Raw genomic sequence first — 23,848 nt, 5'->3', positions numbered from 1 at the left:
TGAAAGGAGACTGAGACTTCACTGACTTAAACAATTTCAGGTCATTTTTCCACCTGGCTACCTCTGTGTGCTAGCTGAGCTGCACGGAATCATAAGGGACCATAAACATGCTACAGCAATGACAACAATGACAAAGACAATACTGCATGCTATCACCACACTGCCACCGGCACTAAGAAAGGTCCTTGAAGATAATACAGTCATTTACTTATTCAACACTCACATATTTATTGAGTGAATTATATATTAGTGAACCAAACAAAGTCCTTGGTCTCGGGGAACTTATGTTCCAGCGGAGGGAGACAGAGTAAACAAATAAGGCAATATATACTATGATGTCAGACAGTGACAAGTGTCAGGAAAGAAAACAACTCAGGGGAATGGTCTAAAGAGTGACGGGGGTAGCGGTGCTATTTGAGAGTGTGGCCACCTCTCAGACAGGGTGCTGAGCAGAGATCTGAAAAGCTATGTGAACATGCCTCACTTTAATATTCCTTAAATAGACTAATGAACTCATATCGTATGAGAATGAGATGCAAAAGATAAAACAATTTTTTCTCAGTGGTTCTAGGGAAATAAAAAAAGCTAGTTCTTATTAAGCACCTTATAAGTATTAACTCATTTAATCCTCATGGTGACTTTGTGAAGTAAGAATTGTTATCCTCCTTATTCAGTGGGGTTAATCATACACCAAATGTTACACGGCTAGTGGGTAGTGAGGCTGGATTTCAACTCCAGGCCCCCTGCAGTTTTTCAGTTTTCATTTTTTGGAACAGCTGTATTGAGGTATAATTGATATACAATAAACCGCACATAAAGTGTACAATTCAGAACGTTTAACATATGTATATACTCATGAAACCACCATCAAAATCAAGGCAATGATCCTCTACTGCACTCCCAAAACTTCCCTCGTGCCTTCATCTAATCTCCCCCACCCATCCCTCTCCACATTCCCATCTCTAAGCAACCACTGCCCTGCCTTCTATCACTCTAGTTCAGCTTGCATTTTCTACAATTTTATATAAATGTAATCATACCATATGGACTCCTTTTATTTGGCTTCTTTCGCTCGTCGTAATAGTTTTGAGATTCATCCACATTGTTGTGGGTATCAACAGTCCATTCCCTTTTATTGCTGAGTAGTGGCTCATTATATGGATATACCATAGTTTGTTTATCCATTCACTTGTCAGCAGACACCGGGACTATTAATAGCCAGTTTGGGGCTATTACAAATTAAGCTGCTATAAACATCTGTGTGCAAATCTGCGTGTTGGACCCACTCTCTTAATCATTACATAATACTGCTTCTCAAAAAAAAAAAAAAGAAAGAAAGAAAGAAAAAAATAGGACGTATAGAAGCTGCAATGCGTGACAAAATCACAGAACCAAGACCACTAGATTCTAAAAGCTGTGATCTAGTCTAAGGATAATGCGTAGCCATTGGAAATACAGTCATAGAGCCTTTAACTCAAATGCCTTAGTTTCTCTGTAATCTAAGGAGAGATTGCCTTGGGTAACCTAGCTCGAAAATCCCTGGTTTGTACTCTCCTACATTTTCTAACAGCGTGACTGTCGAGAAATCATTTGTCCTCTCTGGAATCTTTTCCTCATCAGTCTAAATCCCAGCCAATTCTCAGGCTGACTCATGGCTTGTACTAGTTGAAGGAAAGCAGTAGATTAGCCAAGTACATTGTATATTCGTGCCACTCCATTCCTTCGCTTTGTTGCCATTCCCTCCCAATCACCAGGATCTTAGCATCTTGGAGCTGCGTGCAACCTAAGAAAACTTTCAGAAAACTAAGGCCTAGTGAATGAGAGGGTGACTGTGGTACCCCTCGCTAGTCCCTGGCAGAAGGAAGCTCAAATCCAGGTTTCCTGACATGTAATCCAGAACTTTTCCTCCTACACCAAACTGTCGTTTGTTGATTATTCAAGCAAATGTGCTGAATTAAATGAATGCATTCTTTCCTTCCATTGTATCATGAATTAGGGTGGCGAGCATCTGTAGCAGAATGTTTACTATACAACTTGTGATCAAATCACTGATGCTTAAGTCCTCAGGACACAGAGTAACACCTTGCTAGCAAGGTAAATTCTGCAAGAAAGAAACCATTTTGCGAGGAGAAAGCTGTAACAAGAGAGACAAATAAATGATTCATTTCCCCCTGCTGTTAGTTTAAGTTATAATTACCCGAACTTTAAAAATAAAACCTGAACAGCATTACTGTCTCTGCCACACGACAGCAAAAGCACACCCCACTGCGTCAGTTCAAATCACACACTTAACAACCAATGTTTTAGATTTAGACTAAGTAAAAAATGATTCTTGGTATGTGTATTCCTACCTCAATTGAATAACTCACGGTGTAGGATGGAACTGTTAAGATTTCTTGAAGCCGCTTTTCATCTTTGGTGTTAAAAGATGAATTTATATATAACAAAATGATAAGAAGTTTGTGCTTTAACTAATGAGAGCCTCAATATATTGGTTTAGAGTGACTCTTCCTTAGAACAACTTAAATAACAGGGTGACAGGCTGGAAGTTTCTATTTAGGATGGTGAAATATTCAGTGGAGATAAAATCGCTTTATTGGTGGCTGACCAGAGCTTGGTTTAGAATCATAATACACATCAAACCTTGAATGGAAGGAAGCGAGAGATCTCACAAAGCTTTATTGGTTAGGAGGCATGTGCTGCCAAGAAGTGACTAAAATGCACATTTCCAGCCTCCCTGGGTCACATCCTGCATACAGCTCATCTTGGCTTTGCCATGTAAAAAGCAAATAAGTTGGAGATTTTTATGTTCATGGTCACGTTTAATGAAGCTCTAAGTGTTACACTCATTTATGCCATCTAAGTTTCTCAGTCTTTCATAAATAGATTAATTCCAATGTTTTAACGTGTTTGTCTCTTGATATCCTTTGGACAGAGATACTAGCTGTCTTCTCATTGCAGGTGCTAAGAAAGAAAATTGAGACAGACTGAAATGATTCTTACTACCTTCAGCGAAGACAGTGGTGGCTTCAAAATGTCTCTATAGATCAGCCTTAGGAATTTCAATTTGGTTGAAAGTGGAGGCTGGAGGCTTAGACTTTAAGAGGGGATATAGTTTTCACTCTGTTGTTACACATATTGGGCTTCCTACAGCACCGACTCTATGTGAGGAATCATTTGCTACTGGCCAGGTTCACGGCCAAGGCTACTCACCCATGCCGGTATAACTACAGAAAATCTTGGGGCCCCAGTACATTTGGGTAAACCTTCAGCTGGTGAAAGGCTACACCGATCAACAGTAAATACCTCTTTAAGAAGTAACCCCAGCAAATTAATGACAGGTACATGTTACCTAACCCACCTCCTATGTCTTATCTATCGCGTGGCCCACTGCATGTGGCACTCTTAATGACTATTTGTTATGGCATAAATCACCCCTGTAAAATAGATCAAAGATCTTTATTGAAAATTACAACTATGAACAGAAACAAATAGAAAACAGTGGCATAAGATGGTTGGCTGAAATAAAAGAAGAGATGGGGTGGGGGGAGGTGTCTCATCACCCAACACATTGCTCCATGGACATTTCCTCAGCTCAGAGAGTGTATGACCAGAAGCCATTCCCTCTATCCCACCACTTCCCGTCTCTGCATTTGGATCTGACTCTCACATAAAGAGGGTGGGAGCTAAAAATCCTTTAAGCACAACATTGGGATTCTGGGAAGCTACAGAGTTATGAATTATGTTGGGACAGGTAAGCTACCAGCAGCAGTAAGTCAGGGATACAACATGAGAAACCAGAGAAGATTATAAACCCAAGAACAAGTATGCAAGCAAAGGTATATACAATCTGATGTTTGTAGAGTTGAAAGCATGCAATGGCATGGAAAATTGTGCAAGACATGTTAGCATATAGAGCTTGCAATCAAAATACCATAGGTGGACCCGACTTAATAAAAATAAATTTTCTAATACAGTCAGAGAATCTTTAGATATTTTATTTCAGAGAAGCTCCTCCCCAAGGTATGAACAACTTTTAGCAGAAAACACCAGATTCATAAACTCAATCATCCTGTCCGCAACTGACCTTACCCACAAAATGATTGAATGAAAAGCACCCATGAGGAAATCATTGCCTTTGTTTGTGAACATTGGCTCTCCAGTGCCAAATATCATCTCTTGTTCACTTTTTAGAGAATGAATATTCTGATGCGCAAGCAACAGCAACAACAATGACCAAAAAAAAAGGAAAAGAAAAGAAAGAAAAAAAGAAAAATGGTTAAAATGGCGAACTTTATGTGGTATATTTTACCCAAATTTAGAAAAAAGTAGTATGGATCTGGGTGAGATGTTCCATGAGGCATTTTTAGGGGTTCATGGATGTGCAACACACATTCTATATCCTCAAAGAATTTAGAAATTCACTATCTGATAAAATTAGAAGATACATGTCTTTGCTGCTTTCCTATGACCAGGAAGGTGTCCTTGCTTTGCTGACAAAAACTGTATCCAATCAAATAATTGCTCCACTGGTAGTTAAATTGACATCTATCAACATGCAGTGATTTATACAGGTGGTAAAACATTTGAGAGCTCATAAAATCTGAATAGTACATATACAGTATACAGTTCTTTTCTATTTGAAATTATATTTAGGATTGAATTTATGATATTGTAGAATTTGTATGCATCTAGCCTTTGAATTTTCTTGCTTTTGCTGGAACAATAGAGAAATGTCTGATAAAGGATGATTGTTCTCCATATTTAAATCTTAGGCCATTTTATGGATTATTAACGTTGCCAAACTGCATGTGGAATTAGTTGGAAATAATTGCAATGTTCTTACTACATTGCACCACTTCCTTCTGTTAATTAAGAGACATTACCCTCTGTTCTACAGATGACAAAAGGGGTGGCTCTTTTTTTTTAATTATCAGAGGGCAGCCATGGAAAAAAAGACAAGAATTACGGTGTGTCTGAGAATTAAGGCAACGATAGAGGACCGGAATCCCAGTATGGTGGCTACAAGAAGAGGTGCGGTTTCCAATTTCCGGGCGCTTAGGTACACTCAGTTCTAAGCAACTCATTCAATCTGCCCAATTACAATTTTACTTCTTTATTTGCTAGATGACAAAAGCAAGCCACCGACAATGGAAAACATGTTAAAGAGGATTAGACAGCAATGGCGTTAATTAAGAAAATCACCTCACCATTTACAATTACATATCTATATTTAATTCTTTAATTAAAAATAAATTAGTAAAACAACATCAGTATACATTTTTAAAAACAAACCCTTTAAAAAATAACTCCCTTATTTGACTTTTATATTAAGAGTGTTGGGGGTGGGATGTGCATGTAGCTCTGTGTTACATATCATCTTGGTTCCCCTAAAGAAATAGTGTGATCAAATTACTACAAGGGAAGTAGCAATTCAGCAAACATTTATTAAACATTCACTTGAAAGCCAGATAGGGTAGGAGATTCTGGGAGTGGGGATGAAAGGGTGACTTTTGGGTTGAGATATCTCCTAGTCTCCCAGTCATCCACATTCTCTCTCTCTGGTTTCAGATCCATCACACAAGAAGTTGACCTTGCCTACATTACTCTTTTCCTTTCTGCCCCTCACTTTCATCTGCTAACTCGTACTTCTCCTTCAGGTCCCCATATAAAACCACTACCTTCAGGAAGCCCTCTCTAATCATTCTCCCAGACTAAGTTCCATTACTATGCACTGTGACAACTCTATCTCCCCATGATAGCTCTTAGCATACTTTGTGGTTATTGCATATTTACTTTATGTCCCTTCAGGCAAAACTATAAGCTTCCTGACAATAGGAAGTATGTCCATCTTGCTTTCTATTGTTCATTTTCAGTACATTCTCCAATATTTGGCATGGTGTTAAATAAATATTTGCCAAGTAAATGAATAACGGACAAATGAAGAATGAATGAATGAAGAGGATTTCAATAGTTCAGTGCTTCCTAAAATATAGTTAATAAATTCTAGTTTCTAAGAGTTTCCAAAAAAAAAAAAAAATTCAATACTTAGAAAATGTTGGATTAAACAAAGCTAACCAGGTTTAGGTGTTGCAAGATTTCTCAGAGCATTGAAATGTTAATATACATGTAGTCTCCAAGAGGAAGGAGGAATTTGATATACAATATCACTCAGAACCATTGACCGGAGCTGTTTCTTCAGTATAGCATTTCTTAAGGTCAGTATTCTGAGGGGCATTTAGTAAGAAATGCTACAAAAGATAGAAAATAAGGAAAGCGGATTGTCCTATGAGAAGGTAAGTAGAGAAAGATGAAAAATATCTGAAATACCAAGAAGTTCATTGTAGCAGAAAGTTAGGCATTGGGGTGGGATGCGGTGAGAGAGAAGACAGGGATATAGTGCAACATCAGGAGGAATCTTGAATTCCATGCTAAACAATTTGAACTTTATGCTGTAGGGAAGTAATGTCAATCTTTGAGGAGTGTCATGTACTAGTCTGGTGTTAGAAAAATAATTCGAGAGGTGGTGTGAAAAACAAAGCTGAGAGAGTCGAGCGATTTGCAAATAGAGACCATTTGATTATTATGATAGTTCTAATGAGAGAGCCCAAGGGTGAGAATTAGAGAAATTGCAATTGATATAGAAGGAAAGGCTCCAGAAAAGTAGATTAAAAGATCAGACATGGAATTATTCAGTGAGGAGTAAGATTTAGGAGAGAATCCAACATTTAAGTAGATAAACAGGGAAAAGAAAAAGAGATAAGTACCATTGATTGCTTGCTTACTTGCTTGTTTGTTTAAAAGTAGCTTAGAGTAAGTGGTGTTGTAGAAGGCAAGAGAAGAATGCTGTGTGGGGTCCAATCGGATAGAGGTCTCAGAGGTTTAGACAGACTTTATATACAGTACAGTAAGCCTGGTGGATTTTTAATGGCAATCCTCTAGATTATTAATATAGTTTTGTAAGAGTTCCAACTTTTAATTAAAGAAACAATTTTCCATAAATTACCAAATGGCTGGATAAGCTCTTTCTGACTGGGTGCTTACTATGGCTCTTTCAGCTATACTATTTAGATAAGAGCTTCTGTATAACCCAACACTTCACTGCAGCTTCTCACCTGAAGGAAGATAACTATTCTTTTTTTTTTTTTCCTGTATTAACACTAATTGCTTTGTGATTTTCATATCAGTTAAGGCTTACTGCATTAGGTTCTGCAGAAGAGGAATAAAAAGGACATGGAAAAACAATTTTTAAAAACATTTTTGAATAAGTAATGAATTGATTGAATGACTTGGGAAAAAAACAAAATCAAAAGAGGTGAGATTTAAAAAATAATTATAATAAATCCTTTAAAAGCACATACATGGGAGCCAGATGCTCCTGGGTTTGTATCCTGAGTCTAGTGGCTACTAGTAATGTGACATTTGGGGAAAGAAACATACACATTGCCAGGTGCTGTGGTGAACACTCTCCTTACACTAATTCATTTAATCCTCACAATGACCCTGAGAAAATGATGCGGCTCAAAAAGGTTTAACTGATTTAAATATGTAGTAAGTGATAGAGTCAAATTCAAACCCAGGCTTATTTGATGACAAAGCCAGTTACTTTCCACCAGCCTGAAAATTCATGAGGGCAGAAATCATATCTGCTTTGCTCATGTTTGTACGTCCAGAGCCCGTCACATGGAAAGTTGTCAGTAACTATTTGTTGAATGACCGATATGTGAAAGAATAAGTGAATGAACAATTAAAAGATATATTTTATCTTTCTGAACCTTAATTTTCTCTTCTGTTGGCTCATTGTAAGTATTCAAAGGCTAAGCCGAATGGCCCAACAGACTCTGGGATAGATAGTTCTGCATCTTTAGTCAAAACAGATTTTCCGCTCCAGAATATTTGGCCATTAATAGGTAATGATGACCAAGACAGTTGAGAATATTGAGGGTAAACTGATAGCTGATTGTGGGTGAGCTGTAAAACAGTTAAGATTGATTGGATCAGTTGAAACAATTCCTCATAATTATGACATTAGCTGAAAATGCAATCACATAGACTATGAATTGAAAGGAAGGTGTCTACATGGAAGAAAGTATAATTAATGAAAGGGTGTATTCCAGCCAGCTCTAAGGCCTTAGGAGGAAAACCCAGCGTAATGATTATGAAATACAACTATTGTTAGTAGTGGTAATGGTAATATTGGTATTGGTGCTATTGGTGGTAATGATAATGATGGCAAACAGTATCTAAGATGTGTCAGTTACGATGCTAAGTTCTAATGAGGAGGCACCTCATTTATCCTGACAATAATTCTATGACATTGATCCTCCCTGACACAAGGGCCTATGTTATGGTACTCTTTGAGAGTGTACTGAAAAACATATTTCTCTTCCAATTAGGTTTTCTTGTCCATTATCTACATTTCATTTACGTGGTTCAGGAATTCTGGAAGGGCTCATCTGGTGATTTCTGGTTCCAGTCGTCTCTCATGAGGTTGTGGTCAGACAGTGATTATGGAGGAGGTAGGGTTGGAGAATCTAGGAACTCTATAGTTTCTCCACATGGGCTAGAGTGGACTTCCTCATAGCATGGGGGCCTCGGTGAAGTTAACTGTTTACCTGCCAGCTGAAGGCTTCAAGAGCAAGTATTCCAACTAATAAGGCAGCAGCTGCTCTGTCTTTTATGATTCAGCTTCTGTTGTCCCATGGAATTACTACAAGCATGTTTCAAGCCCATCTAGATTCAGATGGAGAGAAATCAACTCCCACCACTTAACAGGGGAGTGGCAAGGTTTTAGAAGACTAGGTGGGATGGGAGATATAGTTGTGTTCATCTTTGAAAAATATAATCTACAACATGGAGGTTTGGGGATTGGAGTGGGTGGGAGGGAAGACGTACACATGTAGTACTTATTATTTACCAAAGGTCTTGTTTAACTTCCACCAAAGAACTTTATTAAAAGGACGTTGCAATTTCTTTCCATTTTAGACATGCAGAAACCTACTGGCCAAGGTCATTGCAGGCCCCCTGACAGATGCTTTTACAAATATCACCTCAGACTCTCTCCACCCCAGTTTATTATTATCAGCATTTCACACAGAAAGAAAGAGGGGAAATAACCTTTTCCAAGTGAGAAGGTGGCAGAACTAGAAATCAATCTCAGGTCTCTCTCCTCTTCATTCTCCGCCTCTTAAAACCTTGTTCATTTGCCCCTATATGAAGGCCACTGTGTATCTCCTCTCCTTTCTTGTGTCTTTCTTGGATCTTAGTCCTGTTCAGATGCAGATCATCACATAAATTCCACATGGTGCTTTGGAGAGAATTAAAGGAAGCAACTAAACTACCTATCCCTCTGAGAAAGTGCCTTATTCTATTGTTCTCCCAAAGTAAGGCTGTCACACAGACATTATGCTGAGCTGGCCAAAAATACAATTTGAAAAGTGGCCTTGAGATTGGTGGCGGCATTGACTTGGCAGACAGAGAGTGAGGTCTGAACTGCTCTGTTTCAAATTATGCCAGAGGCCTCAGATCTTTTTCCTCTTAGGCTCTGCTTCCTTCTGGGGAGCTCTGTATTAAGCAGTCCCCTTTGCTCTGAACAAGAATCCTTTGACCTCATATCTTTCTAGTTTGAGGTATTGCAGGCCTTCCAAGAGAATGCAAAAACAGGCTGGTCTAAGTTTAGCAACCTGGTGAGCTTAATGTGGCTTTGGCAAGAAAATCTCAATCCAAAGAGCCTCAGTTAGTGGGCCAAGAATAGCAAGGGACAAAATAACTCATTTTAAAAATAATAAATAGAAAGGGAGAGAAAAAGAGAAGAGGGAGGAAGGAAGAAGGAAAATAGAGAAGGGAGGGGTGAAGAAAGGAAAGAAGAAAGGAAAGAAGGAAGGAAGGAAGGAAGGAAGGAAGGAAGGAAGGAAGGAAGGAAGGAAGGAAGGAAGGAAGGAAGGAAGGAAGGAAAGAAGGAAGGAAGGAAGGAAGGAAGGAAGGAAGACAGAGGTTGTGGAAGTCAAAAAAATTCACCATCACACGGCACTGACATCTCTTAAGCTCCCTCAGCCCATCTCCAATGCTTTATTATTATCATGTAATATCTAATAATACTTAATTTCAAGAGGAAACATTTTTCATTAATAGGCAAAGACATTAGCCAATCATTCTGCCAAGCACTTTATAGATATGATCTCTTGTAACACTCACAATAACCCACATATCCTCATCCCCTTTTTACAGATGAGGGAACTGAGGCTCATATGGGGGTGAGTACCCAGCAGAGACAGCCCTGCTCTGTCAGCTCTGTGCAGTGTACTGTAAATCCAGCAGGGGGTGATCATAGAGCACTTTCAGGATTGACTCAAACAAAGTTAAGCTTTCCCAAGACTCTGCTCTTCTTCTAGCCCCAAGCCTGGCCTCCCAGCACAACCCTTCTTCCAAGTTTGAGGATGTTCCAGGCTCCAGAATTTCCAGAAACCGCATCAGTAATAGCTTTTCTGTTGACACTAAAGTTTTTATGGGGTTTATGTGGGTGGAACTATGTATTTATTATATGAAACATAAGTTCTTCATTTCATTTAAACAAATATTTATTAATCCCTTAGTAAATACATTCTCATTAGTTTAGTGGTCTTGTGGAAACAAAAGAGAAAAAACAATAAACTTGGGCAACTGACAATCTAGTGGGAAAACAACCTGTATATCACACCGGAACCCACTGAGCACAATCCCTGGGCATCCATGGTCCCTCCGCTCAAAAAAATAGACTTCATTTTTTTAGAGCAAGTTTAAGTGCACAGCAAAATTAAGCAGAAAGTACAAAGAGTTCCCATATGCCCCCTGCCCCCACCTACGCACAGCCTCCCCCACTATCAGCACCCGCCACCAGACCTCTACATTGGTTACAACTGATGAATCTACTTTGCACATCATTATCATCCAAAGACCATAGTTTACCTAAAAGTTCACTCTTGGTGTTGTGCATTCCATAGGTTTGGACAAATATATAATGACATATACCCACCATTGTGGTACCCTACATAGTAGTTTCACTGCCTTAAAAATTATCTATGCTCGGCCCATTCATCATTCCTTCTCTCCAACCCTTGACAACCACTGATCTTTTTACTGTCACCATGGTTTTGCCTTTTTCAGAATGTCATATAGCTGGAATCGCACAGTATGGAACCTTTTCATATTAGCTTCTTTCACTTAGTAATAGATATTTAAGGTTTTTCCATGTCTTTTTCATGGCTTCATTGCTCATTTCTTTTAGCACTGAATAATATTCCTTTGCATGGATGTGCTACAGTTTACTTATCCGTGTGCACATTTCTATGTGGACATAAATTTTCAGTCTATTTGGGTAAATACCAAGGAGTATAATTGCAGCAGAATTATGTTTAATTTTGTAAAAAACCACAAAAGTTTCTTTCAAAATGGCTGTACCATTCTGCATTCTCAACAGCAATGCATGAGAGTTCCTGTGGCTCCACAGCCTCTCCAGCACTTGGTGTTGATGCCTTCACTTTTTAAAAGACTACTAAACTGAATTATGTGGAAATGACTAGAGAGCCAAAAATAAAAGCCAAAACAATGACTCTGAGATGCAAAACTAAATGTCGCATCCTGCGATGCTCACATGGCACATGGTTTCTCATGCCCTTACTCAAAGCCACCATATACTTACTCTGCACAAAATACTATTGTTAGGTTTTCTGTTTTCTTGGGCCACTAGGAATTGGAAGTGTTAAAGAGATGGACACACTAAAAATATAAAACAAAAGACACATGTATTTGTCTGTTAACAAATAAGTTAACAAAAGAGTATGAAATCCTGCACTCTAGGAGACATAACTGCACATTGGCCTGTTATAAAAGGTGTTATAAGAATGACTTCAAAACAGTTGTTGAAAGAAGGAAACAGTATTAAAGATGCCACAGCTATTAAACACAAAGGATAAGTCCCTAATTTACAGAATTTGTTGTTAGAATCAAGTAAAATGTATGTAAAATGCTTAACTCAGTGCCTTGTGCATAGTAGTGCTAATAAATATTGGCTGCTGTGGTGATAGTGATGATGGAGATGATGTACCAAGTGGTTAGACAATTGGAAGGGAGAGAAGTGGACAGGAAAGGGCATTGGAATTCCTCAGGCACCTACTGAGATCTTACTATGGCCCAAGGTGAATTCAAAGATAAAAGGCATGAGGTTCTTGCTGAAGTTCTTGTCTAGCATAGCACATAATTATAATTGAATGTGATAAATATTATAATACATCAATTTATAAAAGTAGTGTGATGACATAGATGAGAGGACTGTTAAGTGTGACTGAAAGATCAAGAAAAGCTACGATAAATACTTAAGATAGGCTCAAAACTTTTTTTATTTAGTGAGGGCTAGGCATTTTAAGGAAGGACATTCCAGGCAGGGAGAACAGACTATGAACAAAGGCATGAAGTCATGGAAGAAATTTTGGCACAGTCACGTATGTGGGCCAGGGTAAAAACAAAGAATGTGTATCCTGGAGATGGGCAGGAAAGTTCCCCAGAGGGCAGTTTACGATTGCCTAGTGGGTCACAGAAAGGAGTATGCCTAGTAGATCATGGCAAACGATTTTATTTGAAAGGCAGCAACTTGCTATTAAAGGCTTTAAGCTGAGAAGCTACCTGATTAAATGGCTACTTTCAATGCATGTTCGCACCGAAGGCAAGATAGAAAACGAACTTGAATGGGTAAACAGTGGGGGCAATGAGACCAGGCTGGTGGTCTTGGGATTGTCTGGGTTGTAGCAGAAGCCCTGGGACTTGAGAAAAGGTGACAGGTAGACTTGATAAGACTTAGTGGTCTATTAAATGAGCTGCGAAGAGAAGACACAGACAGAGATTACGCAGAAATTAAGAGTCAAACCTAACTCTGAGGTCCCTAACTTGCGAGATTGGAGCAGCCCAAGGAAAGAATTTGTTATAAACCTGAGATTTATTTTTAATCATCACCATCCTCTAGTGGCATGAACAGAGCTGAATCTTTAATACCATTTCAATTCCAAGCTTATTTGACATTTTCTTGCTCCATTCAAGAAAATACCACTTGGATTATGCCATAAGGCTAGAACTGAGTGAATGCCACTTATTTTTCTAAAAGTTCCAAGTAGGGATAGACGATTGCTCATGTACTCAAAGAAAAATTTCCAAACCAAAAATGATCACATACAATCTGGGGCTGGGCCGTCTCTTGTGGTCATCACTGGCCACATGTGGCTCAACTGAGCATTTGAAATGTAGCTACTCTTAATTGAGATGTGAGATAGTATAAAATACATGTAATTCATATCAGATTTCAGAGGCTTAGAATATAGACAAGAACACAAAATACTTTGTTAATAATTTTTATATTGATTACATGCTGAAATAACATTTTGGATAGATTGGATTAAATAAAATATACTACCAAAATTAATTTCACCAGGGTTCTCTTCTTTTTCAGTGGGACTGTTAGAAAATTTTAAATTACATATGTGGCTCACATTATATTTCTATTGGACAGCACTGGTCTAGGAGACTGGAGTATACGGACAAAGGGTATATTATACATTATGGCTTTTCTTTCCATTACTGAGGAGGGTCTCACCACCTGATGTTTTGTAATATCTTACTCTGTATCTTTATTCTCATTAAGAAAGTAATTACTATAGCAACTGCCATAACACATTGCATTTACTACACCTGGAGGGAGAGATATACACAGACAACAATCTGTCATTCATGTTTACACATTCATAATTTTTTCATGTATATCTGGGTCTTCTTTTGCAAAATAGAGCACCGAGAGTAGGAGACCTCACTTTTAGTTTCTGCCTATGCCACTGGCTTCCTTGGGTCTGTACAAGGAGAACAGTAACTATCTCATATCCTTTCAGTGAGATATGTGGGTAGATAATTACAAAGTAATTTGAAAATTATTCTTAGGGCACTGTAGCTGTCTAACGTCACACAGTTTAATATAGCGATGACACCTAATATTACTTAAAATGCTGGAGACAGGAAGGAAAATCCAGGTAGTTTCCTTTGTTGGATATGGGTGGGGGGATGCAGAAAGAAGAAAAGAGGTCAGACTAGGAAAACAACCAAAAGAAGGTTGATCAGTGTTAGCATTTGTTCCCACAGACTTTAACGGTCTTTTTCAAGTACTTCCCATATTTAGCTGCAAGTTTCCACTAGCTGGGAGATTAGGAGCCCAGAGGTCCCTCTTCATTCCAGCTCTGACATGGAAAAAGTGAACAGATTGAGGTTTTTTATGTTGATCTTCGTGTTTCATGATGCTTTAAGTGTTATCGTCATTTATGCCATCTAGATTTCTCCGAAAACCTGTCACTCATGGGTTAATTTGTTTTAACATGCTTCCCCTCAATTTATATCACCTGGATGGAGAAGACAGAGTCTAAGAAAGGGAAGTTGCAACAGACTGAAATGAACATTATCTTCCAAGACAGTGGTGGCTTCAAAATATCCATAAGGATTGGCTTTAGGGATTTCAATGTGGTTGAAAGTAGAGGCTGGGGGTTTGGCCTTTAAGACGTGTTTGCATAGCAAGCATGCAGTTTTCAGTTGAATGTTACGCTTGTTTGAGGTAGTTGGAGAGGGTTGGCTAAAGACCCCTCGGCCCAAGCTACCCCTTTGGCATTTCACAGAAGTTAGATATGTAACAAAATTAATAAACAGTCTAGGTGTTAGATTTCATTTGCACATGTGTTATAAATCTATTGCGAGGCTTTTAAACTGATGCACACTATCATTTGAATATTCATTCAGTGATCTATCTAATAATATAGGGACAGTCACCCTAAAAGAAAATCAAGGAAACTGCTACAGTTACATCTTGAGATGTTACATCTTGAGAAATCCTTGCTAACTCAGCATTGGCATTTAGGAGGTCCTCCAACCAAGAATCAAACCAAAGGAAAATAAAAATACACTGTGAAAATGAAGCGTTATCCTCCTGTTTCAAGAAAGGTTAATTGTCATTGTTTGGTGTTTTGAGTGTCTCCCTTTCTGCCTCTCCCTCCACTTAGGGTGGGGACAGGCTGCTGGGGGAATGGGGAGGGGAGCCTGGCTTTCTGATCAGAACTCAAATAGCACAGTTTGAATTATATAATGGAATTGCTGTGAGTCAGGTGACAGGCTCACTGAGTAATTCCCTGCAGAAAGAGACAACCTGCATGTTAAAAAGCTCAACAAATACTCAAAAAAAAAAAAAAAAAAAAATCAGCTCAGGCCTTGAGTTAGGGACTTCCAAGCTGCAGTTGCCTCTGAATTCTCTCCAGGCTGAAACAGTTTGGCGGGCGGGGCTGAGTTTGAAGACTCACAGAGGCTGCCGAGGGCCAAGTGCAGGTCGGGGGTCTGGTTTGGATCACCGGCTTACTTTCCGTTTCATTTCGAAATGTTCCCTGCTTCTGAAACTGGTTGCTTCCAATGTCAAGTAAAACGCATGGCTCCTTGGAGACCTCAGTCAGGCTTTTAAGAACTGGGGCTTTGTGAAGGTAAGAGGTGATCCGTGCCCCGCTGGCTGGGGGCTGCCGCCTCAGAGAGGTCTGGGTACATGCAAGGAACGCTAGCAGGAGTCTGCCAACTTGTTCTGGGATCTGAATGAGCCTGGAGAAACCATCTGTGAAGGGAGTTTCAGGTTAGAAAAGGGATAAGATGGACCCTTTCTGCCTAGATGGGTGACCGCCCACCCAACCCATGGGGAGTTGCATGGATCCCAACCCCTGACGGCTCCCTTCCCCATTCCTTTCCTTGTAGGAGTTAGCAGCGGTCAGGAAATTGGCACGGGCTGGCCGGGGGCTGGGAAGAGAGGCGAAGGGGCTGCCTGGCACCGAAAAGGCTGTATGGGCGTGTGTAGCATGTGTATTTCAGAGCCCGACACTTGAGACTGTTGCTCAGTGTAAGAAAGCACAGCTATTGGAGAGTCAGAAAACAGCCAGGGAGGAGGGAAGCTCCATGTGTGAGCAAAAAGCTTTGGGCAATCTGTAAGGTAGGCATTTGAGTCTTAAATAATTTTGTTGCTTTTTGTGTGTTTGTTAGTTGGATTTCGTATTGGTTTTGTTTTGTTCAGTTTAGGGAATTTTCCTTTTTTTGGAGCTGCCAACATCGATAGATTTGGTTTCAAACCTCCGACAGGTTCCTAGGATGTGTTGAAATTCACTGGTGTGGGTGTAGATGCCTGGAAGTCAGAGGAGATAGATAGGGATCTGATGCTTTTCAGATCCGGGAGATTCACTTGCAAATCTCACTGCAATGGAGACTTGCTTAGAGTCCTGGACGCCTGCTGAGGCAGGCAGCTTAGGAACCTCAGGAAGTTTCCGACTTAAAGAGACAAGAAATGAAAAATCGAATCAGCAATTGATATTTTGGGGGAAGTGGGCACAGCGAGAAGTTGTCAATGATGTAAAAAAAAAAAATGATAACTGGGAGATGAAAGGATAAATAAAGGAACAGGTTTGGTGGGACCCCATCTTGGGCTGTGGCATTTTGAGATAAAATATGGCATAGAGATAAAAATCAATATGAGAACTGATAACAGCTCACTTGGCATGAATTAGAAATGCTACAATAGATCTTTTTTTATTGACTCCTAGACAGCCTGAGAAACAGGCAAGGCTTTAGTTTGAAAGAGTTCATTTATAGTTGCCTTTTTTTTGGCCACATGAGGTGCTCTAAACAAAATATGGTGATGTTAGAACCAAAGCAAAAATGGGCTTAGAATGATGACTATAAAGAGATACTTGAGTTTTTGCTGCCCCTCTCTCCCTCACCACCTTACCCCCAGTTTGGGGTAAATTATATGAGTTGAATGTGCCTAACTAAACAACTCTTTCGACTGGTACAATTATAGATGTGAGAGGGTATTTGGATATTAGAATGAAAATCATCTTGAATCAGTGGTTCTTAAATCTTTGAGGTCATGGACCACATTTGCGAATCAAAACGACTTTGTTGATCGTGAATTTCTAGAATCCTTCCTCTACTGTGGCCCCGTCACCCCCCTCTTCTGATGCTCAACAAACAAAACTAAATGACCACAAAACAACAAGGCACAGCATAATGAGGTGTCTAATTAAAGCCCACATTTGAAATATAGATAGTGTGATATTCTAAATATTTATAATATGAGAGAACAGCTTATGGAGCCCCGTTTGTAGGCCATGGCAGTCCCTCAAGAAAGCACTGCTTAAATAATTAATACCAGCACAGTGAGTTCCTTCCATCCAGATTTTCATCAGTTGAAACTTGCTGGAAACCTGCATTTCTGCATTTCAGGATTATAAATGAAGTCTGAGATTCATAAGAACGACGTCCATACACTAATAAAGTCCGTCAGTGCCTTCCAAATCACAGAAGACAACACGATGCTCTGAATAATTTTGAGCGCATTGCTTTGCACTCTAATTCTCTGAGATTTGGTAATCTGCCTAACTGGCAGTGCCTGCATTTTCCACCCCAAGAACCAGGACCTGTGGTCTTACAAAGGATTTCTGTGTTATTTTGAGTCTGAGGGAGGCAATCTGGGAAATGCAGTTGTTTGGCTGTCCATTTCCAGGACAGTTCAATAGTTCACGGGATACATTGTTAGAAGATATTTAAAAAGGCAGCTTTTGAAAATTCAGTTCTTACAGAAATATACTTTGGTTAAAAGCATAAATTTTTTATGTTCTAATTGATTTGAGTTTACATTCCAATTCTGCCACCTACCTATTCAGTGAGTGACACTGAGCAAGTTTCTTGACATTTCTAAGGCTCAGTTTCTTCATCTGTAAAATTGGACAAGAACAGTACTTATTTCATAGATTGTATGAGAAGTAAATAAGATAGTGTATGAATAGAACATCACGTATATAACATCTGGCATAATTAGCGCCTGATAAATGTACCTGCTATTGTTATTTATGGTATCTAGTGACCACAAAATACTTGAAAAACACTGGTCATTTTTTTTCCTTTTAATACATCAGAGGGTAAAAAATTTATTGTACAACTTCAGGTCAACATTCATGATCCTCAAAATGTTCCGGAATTAAGTTATTCAAATGTCTATTCCATTTTATGAGGAGGCATCATTGCCCCCATATTTTGGACAGAAGAATCCTTTCAACTGGTTTAAGTCACACAAGACATCATCAGCAGTAGCAGGTGGAGAATATTTGTCTGCCAACTCCCTACTCCCTGACCCTTGGATCACACTCCTCCTGGTAACCCCACTGGGGGACCGCACCCAGGGTGGCCCAACAAAGGCAGAGAGAGGGGGATCAAAAGTCTTGGTTATAAGCTCAGTCTTATTGCCTGGGTATATCATTCAGTTAAGTTTATTTCTTTATTTATAAAATGATAAAAATAATTCCTACCCTACTCTCAGGGTTACTGAAAAGAACAAATGAGATAGTGTGTCAAAGCTGAAGAGATGACAAGAACCTTAGGATATTCTCTTCAACAATGTTAGGAACTTGAACTCTATCTGAGCTATCGAACAGGTATTAATAACTATATAGGATAAAAGAAAACCGACCCCGCCCCTCCCTCAGCCAATAAAAAGGGAAAGAAAGAAAGAAGGCATGTGTTACTAATTATACAGAAGAAAATCACTTTGGACAATCCATAACTAACAAATAACCAAAAACTATTGCATTAGTTTGCTAGGGCTGCATAACAAAATACCACGAGCTGAGTGGCTTAAACAACAAAATTTATTTTCTCACATCTCTGGAGGCTGCAAGTCCAAGATATCCTCAAATTGGTTTCTTCCGGAGTCTCTCTCCTTGGCTTCCTCTTGGTATCATAAGGATACCAATCTTATCAGACTAGGGCCCCGCCAATATGACAAGGTATCATAAGGATACCAATCTTATCAGACTAGGGCCCCGCCAATATGACATCATTTAACTTTACCTTCTTATAGGCCCTATCTCCAAACACAGTCACATTTTAAGTAGTAGGGGTTAGGGTTTCAACATATGAATTTATGGAGAACACAATTCAACCCATAACATCTACCAATTAAGAAAACACATTAAAAGGTATATTCTTGTTTTAAGAATTTATCAGGTCCGTAAAGGAAAATAATATCAACAGACCGCCGTGGGGAGATACCATCGAAGGTAGCCTGGTAGACCTGGCCCAAGATTGAAAAGAAGCTTGATTTTCTGGCATATTTCAACTAAATGGGAAAGTGAGGGCCTTGTGTTTTTGATTTCCACTTAGGTGATCTGTCAAAGAACTAACAGATTATCCCTAGTGAGGCTGCGTCTCTCTGGTGACAGCTGTTCTTGGAGGATGGATTTAACATTGTTTGGAATCAGATGCTCCTCTGAGGGCAAAAGGATTATGGCATTTCACTGGCTACTTTCCCAGTTCCTTTCATCTCTTAAAGGAAGTGGAAGATCGATCCTATCACCTGGGCTTCTGCCATGTTCAGTGTGATTGTACATACTTTTCACCATTTCTTCAGACAATCCCCAATGCTCCCTGCTCCTATTTAGTATGAACAGCAGTATTCAGTGACATGGTTACCTGAAATACACACACATACACATATGTGAACACACGCACACATTTATTTATTCCTGAAACAGAATTTGTGAGAAGAGAGGAAGATGATTTGTAAGTGATATTTAGACATCACTTCCTTTCTAAATTTCAGATCTTTGATTTCAGAGAAAGAGATACGAGGCCTAGCTCATGGCTGAGATGTCCCCATAAATATGGGAAGCTGAAGGGAACTGAAACCTATTCTAAATTCAGAGATATGAAAAGGCATGAAAGAGAAAGTGATACCAGGGAGGAGTAGGTAATTCACAGGTGCACACAGATGAGGGTGAGCCTGCTCACTACCGTCCTCGCCACCTCCCGCAGCTGCACCTTTAAGTGTACCTTTTGCACATCCCGGAAGGGCACTTCCCAGCCCTCTGTTAGTGGTCTGGATGCTGGGTCCAATGGGGAAACATGGGGATATCATGCAAGCAAGTCATGTACCGTGGTTTTCTTTTTAAATCAGTTGATGGTGGTGAAAAATTATATTGGAAAGAACAAAGAAGCACATATTTAGTAACTTTTGAAACACCTGTCATGTCTTTTTATATTATTATTAAAAATAAGGTATGCCTCCAATGCACAAGAGGAAAGAAACAGTTGCCCAAACGTCATGATAATACCAACTGATCCTTCTCCTGGTGCGGCTTCATCATAAAGGATATATTAACAGGATATATTAACAGACAGTTTTCCACTTACACCAGGATCTATTTCAGAGGCAGGGGATGTGACAGGTTAGTGAGCTCAATTTGTTTGTCCAAATTTCAAGCTATTTGAATGCAGTATTCTACCTGAGTGTCAAGTGCTCTTGTTTGGATTATTAGAAAGAGGCTGTTGAAAGAAACTATGATGTAATTTGGAATATGTCAGTGCCTGTATTATTTAGCCCTGATTTTAAGGTTCATGACTTGCCCAAAAAAGGACCTGGAGGCTGAAAAGGATAAGAACACGTACTCAGGAACAAGCTATCAGACTAAGAAGACTAGTATGAGTTGTCTTTGGCTTTCGTATAAATTAGGAACATAACTTAAGAATTCTTATTTAAGTTGGTTTGTTCATATATAGAATTGCTCAAATAAAAATGTGGCTTTTTTGGATGAAACAAAAAATAACTGCCTTAGGGTTTTGTTGTTGTTGGTCTTATTGTAATTAATCAGTAAGGACTTATTTTCTACTGAACTGAGGACTAGGTGTTGTGCAAAGAGTTTTACAGGATAAGAAAAGATGAATCAGATCTACCCATATCTATTTAGAGAAATAAAATATGTACATAAAAGTTTTAACAACATATAGAAAATGACAGCCTCAAGGAACAGAAAAAAATGGTTATTGACGTTGGAAAGAGAAAGATTAATTCCAGCTAGAAAGGACTTTAGAAATGTTTTTAAAAGGAGTCTTGAGGGCTGAATAGGCATATTTCAGTATGGAGGATGAGGGAAGAGGTAGCAGGGGACATCCCCAGCATAGGAGAGGGAGTCAATGGGAAGCAAAGTCATAGAAGAAGGCACTCGTGGATCACCCATGAGGCATAGTGACCAGGCCAGCTTTGTTGGAGGAGAGGGTGAAAAGAAAGTGACCAGTTGTAGATACATTGGAAAGAACTTGAATATCAAGCAGAGAATGACCTGGTCAAAGCATAAAACTATGTGTAGGGTGGGGTGAATGGAGAGAGATGGTGAGTATAACAATCAGTTACAATACTATTGCAGTAGGGGAAAACATAATAAAAGTTAATAATTATGATGATGATGATGATAATAATAATAATAATAATGTTGAGTGTCTAGTAGATGCTGACTGAATATTTCCTTGAAATTATCTCCTTTAATCTGCACTGCAAACCTGAAGAGTAGGTGCAGATACAGTCAATCCTCATTATTCACAGATTCTGTATTTGCAAATTCGCTTACTTGATAAATTTCTTTGTAGCCCCCAAATCAATACTGATGGTTAATAATAATAATAATAATAATAATAATAATGTTGAGTGCCTAGTAGATGCTGACTGAATATTTCCTTGAAATTATCTCCTTTAATCTGCACTGCAAACCTGAAGAGTAGGTGCAGATACAGTCAATCCTCATTATTCACAGATTCTGTATTTGCAAATTCGCTTACTTGATAAATTTCTTTGTAGCCCCCAAATCAATACTGATGGTGCTTTTGCAGACATGTGCAGAGCAGCAAAAAATTTTAGTTGCCCCACACGTACATTCCTAGCTAAAATTAAAGAAGGCGATGCTCTGTCTTCTCGTTTCAGCTCTCATGCTGTAAGCAAGCATCATTTTTGTGATCTACTGAGTCTCACGTTTTTCACGTTATTCATTTTTGTTGGTGATTTTGATGTTTAAAATCACCCCAAAGTGCTTAGTGTTTCTAAGCACAGAAGGCTGTGATGTGCTCTAAGGAGAAAATGTGTGTGTTAGATAAGCTTCATTCAGGCATGAGTTATAGCACTGTTGGCTGTGAATTCAAGGTTAACGAAAAAACAAAAATACACTAATAAGGTGTCTTTAAGCAGAAGCACACATAAGGCAAGGTATAAATTGACCAGTTGATGAAAACATCGTGACCAGAGGCTTGCAGGAACCTAACCTTACATTTCCCTTAGGAGCGATGTTTCAGTGTTCACTAATTCAGTTCACAGTAATTTATAGAACAAGGCTACCATGAATATGGAGAATCCACTAAGTAATCTCCTTTCCACAGAGAGATAAACTAAGGCAGAGAAGATAAGGACCTTGCCCAAGGCTACTCAGCAGGCATAAATCCAGTCTGCCAGCCTGGAATGTCACAAAGCAATGACATACATTTGTAATGACAAAACAAGGGCCTGAACCAGGTGATGGTATTGAAGAATGGAGGGAAGAGGTAAATTACAAAGAGTTTAGGAAGCAGAATCAACAGAACATTGTCACTGAGGGCAAAGGGGCGGAGGGGGTCCAAGAGAACTCTGAAGGCAGTCCCATAGAGATGATAAACTATTGGAATTGGGAAGGCCCGAGGGCCAAAGTTTGCAGGGAGGGTAAACTCCAGGTCTAGCAGGGATTAGGACTGGGGCTGGAGAACACAAATACCAGCTGCTATTTTTTGAGCACTCACTGTATTCCAGGTGCTATTGAGAGGCTCTTGCTAAATGATCTCATTTAATCCTCACAACAACCCTGTGAGACAGGGACTATTATGTCCAATTTATAGATGAGGAGAATGAGGCTCAAAGGAGTAAAGAGAGTGCTCATGAACACTCAGCTTATAAACAACAGAACAAGGAATTCAAACTCAGGCAGAGTGACCCTGGAGGTTGTAATCACAGTGAGTTTTGGAGTTTGAGATCTTGGAGGAAGAGAAGCATTAATGTTAATGATGCTCTGTCTTGTGTTTTATTTTCTTGTTTTTAATTATTTTTCTAATATTCTTTCTTTACACCACATATTTTCCTACCTTTAATTTTTGGTCAAATTCTTCACTCCCACAGGAATGTTACTCTTCTCTCTCACATTCTAGGGTTTTGGTTTGGTTTGGGTTGGATTTTTTTGTTTTTGTTTTTGATGTAGCAAAGGGGTGGTTAAAATTATTTGATAGCTGCAGAAATCGGCATGTTGTTGTTGGTCTTATGTTGTGTTATGCTGTGCTGTTAAAAAAAAAAAAGGTTAAACATTTCAAAGTTTCCTAGAATGCAATACATGTTACTTAAGAAAAATTATTCTCCTAATTATTCTTGTATTTCACATTAACACAGCTGTGGTTTATTTACAAATGCATTTATCAATAGAGGAAAGCATGATTGTGTTATCTGTTCATTAGATTTAGGTGACCTGGCATAAAAATACATGGTCCTCATTTTTCATCTCAGATATCTAGTATCTTTGAACTTTTTAAGTTTCTCAAAGTTTCCCTTTGAGTTTCCAAAATCTGTATTGCTGAGACTTATTTGCCTATTTCCCCGAGAGATTAAGAAATTAAATATTCCCCTGACACTTAGGTTTTAAGGATTATTTCCACAACACTCCTAGTAGCACTGTGCATGGGGAAAGAGGGCATCTCATCTAAAAAGAGCCAGAGCTGTTTATTATATTCAAAAACATGTTAATATATAATAGGAAAAAACTCCTAAATCAGAATCTTGGGCTTCTTCTTTCTTTCTAAAATTCTCCAAAATATCGAGAAGGTGAGCAAAGGAATATGCACTCCAAAGCCGTGACACTCCATCAAAACACCTCTTCCCACAGAGTTCAAATGCTAGAGATTGCAAGAACCATTAGCCTCCTGTAGGTAA

At 39.0% G+C, this 23,848-nt stretch overlaps 1 protein-coding gene across 5 annotated transcripts in view; it reads left to right on the top strand.

Annotated features, from left to right (window-relative positions):
* Positions 1-23,848, top strand: part of PHACTR1 (phosphatase and actin regulator 1) — a 489,864-nt gene that overhangs the window by 189,742 nt on the left and 276,274 nt on the right. For 2 of the 5 annotated variants that reach the window (XM_025044939.1, XM_025044938.1), the window contains exon 1: positions 15,469-16,021. The exons of 2 other annotated variants lie outside the window; for them this stretch is intronic. The gene's annotated coding sequence lies outside the window, so the exon portion shown is untranslated. Of the gene's footprint in view, positions 1-15,337; positions 16,022-23,848 lie in introns of those variants that run through there. One more of the 5 variants, XM_025044940.1, reaches the window with a different exon arrangement.

This window comes from Pteropus alecto, unplaced genomic scaffold, assembly GCF_000325575.1.
Source record: "Pteropus alecto unplaced genomic scaffold, ASM32557v1 scaffold121, whole genome shotgun sequence".
NCBI lineage: Eukaryota > Metazoa > Chordata > Mammalia > Chiroptera > Pteropodidae > Pteropus > Pteropus alecto.
This window is presented reverse-complemented; position numbering and strand designations above follow the sequence as displayed.